Raw genomic sequence first — 2,193 nt, forward strand, 5'->3', positions numbered from 1 at the left:
TTTTGGTGTAGGAAGTTCAATGAAATTATGGAAAAGGCACCACGAGACTTTGCTGTTATTGTCAACCATTGCTTCGGTGCTCTTTTTATGATTTTGTTTGCAATGTTTATAAAATAATATTCTATAATTGTATAGCAATTCAAACGTGTTCGTGACCAGGTGGATTGCTTGTTTCCAACTATTGATGATGTAACTGACGATATCAATGCAAAGAGGTTTCACAGAGAGGTGATTACCATGCACCGTCTCTTGTTATGCATTTCGTAGAATGAGGTAAACTGTTGCTATAGTTCCAGGGTTCGACATTACGCGGAAAAGTGTTGGATGGGAAGAACAAACAGAACAGCATAGTAATGAATGCACTCAAAAATGACAGAACGGACACTGCATTGCAGGTTAAAGCAATTGGTGTAGTTTAGTTCAACAGCCATGATGAAGTACTTATCTTGATTGTATGTGAACATAGAAACTATCAAAAAATGATTGTTCGGTTGCTGCTTGCTTTACTAGAATGAAAGTGAGAGAGGCAACCGTTGCAAGTGCTGTATATGTATGTATTACTATGTTTACTCCATCCGTGGTATAAGTCATTTATAGTGTTTGTAATGTTATGTGTGTGTTAGAGCAAACTTGATAGAATTACAGGTGTTCGGGAGGACATAGAGTTGAAGTTATCACAGAGACCGCAAGTACAACATCTTTTCTATCAGATTTAATTGATTTTTATGGGATATTTTTATTCAGTTGCAAGAGCAAACTGCTTACATTTCCACAATGATAGAAGGATTAGAAATACGAGCAGCTAATCTGATCTTTGCCAGGAAACAGAAAGAGCTGAAACAAATAGCTGCTAACCCTGAGAAAAAAAGTAAGGAGACAAAAGGAAAGGAAGAAGAAACAAAGTCTGCTGCTAAACAATCAGATGATGACCTTGGTAAGTAGAGAAGTGAGTGAAAACTCCAATTTGGTTCTAACATTATAATGAATATTTTAGGAAAATCGAGGCAGAAAATGATTTCTGATGTCCGTCCAAGATACCAAACAGGTTAGCAATTAGTTCTAACATTTAGCTGGAACTGTAAAAATACTACATCTAAGACATGAATTTCATTGCCAGCATCTAAACTTTGACTTTATGTCGTTTTGTCTGCAGCAGATTTGTGTCCCAACCAATGTCATTATTCCTAAAGGCCATCTCTTCTTACCGGACATTTTTTCAATCCAAAAAATGATCAGATTCACATTGACCACCTTAAGACGCGTTTATTTTGAACAAATGTCTGACAGATTTTAATGAATGTTAAACATCTTTGAATATCATTGATTACACTTCGAAGTTTTCAATTCACAAATATCACTCGTGCCCAACAGTAAATTGAATCATGTGTAGTGGGAACACTACAATATTATACAACTTTTGATATTAAATACCACTGGTTTGGGTAATGAGTGCACACTTTAAAGGCAGATGAATCTGCTAAAGATCGAGTCTTCACTACAGACTAGTTACCTCTGGTGCTCCTCAAAACAGCTCTTTTAGCCTCACTTTACCGACAAGCATAGCTTGCATAAATTACTAGAACTTTCATTAACGAGAAAAGGATAGGGCAGCTGAGCACCAACAACGACGTAGATGCGAGAAGGGTCATGCTTGGTTTTTTTTTGGTGTGTGGGCTCTGCCCCTCTAGCCTTTAACCTGTGCTCGCTGCGGAGCTGGGAGGAAGAGGGGCAATTGTCCCCCACCCTAACTTGACATTAGAAAGCTCTTCTCAACAGGAAATGCCTCACCCTACTTCATATACTCCGATGTCATTCATGCCTCGCCGCCCAACTTGCAACTCGCTCTGCCGCCCCTGTTAAGAGAGACTAACTTTGAAAGAGGCTAGTCAATTTAGGTCATGCTGTGCTTCACTTCACATGACCATTCTTGGTTATTGAGCCTACTGTGCTTACCTATGCATTCATTACTACAAATAGAAGCGAGAGTTGTCGGCTGTGCTCTACTATATATGCAATCTGTTACTAAAAATAGACATTCAGTTATGCTGTGCTTGCCCATGCACTCGGTTGTATGTAGTTATGATAGATACTGTCTGTTAATACTAATGAATCCTGCGAACAAACGTCAAAACTACGTCTGAGTCAGATTGTTATTGAAACATATATGTAATTGGGTACTTTTGGTCTTCTTTT

The 2,193-nt window shown here is 38.3% G+C and overlaps 1 long non-coding RNA gene across 1 annotated transcript; it reads left to right on the forward strand.

The window, feature by feature from the left end:
• Positions 1-620: 620 nt before the first annotated feature.
• On the forward strand, positions 621-1,045 carry LOC134188407 (uncharacterized). Its single transcript, XR_009971338.1, has 3 exons — positions 621-689; positions 745-934; positions 995-1,045. It is a non-coding gene; the product is annotated as an uncharacterized LOC134188407 (long non-coding RNA).
• Positions 1,046-2,193: the final 1,148 nt, after the last annotated feature.

Source organism: Corticium candelabrum, chromosome 13 (assembly GCF_963422355.1).
Source record: "Corticium candelabrum chromosome 13, ooCorCand1.1, whole genome shotgun sequence".
Lineage (NCBI taxonomy): Eukaryota > Metazoa > Porifera > Homoscleromorpha > Homosclerophorida > Plakinidae > Corticium > Corticium candelabrum.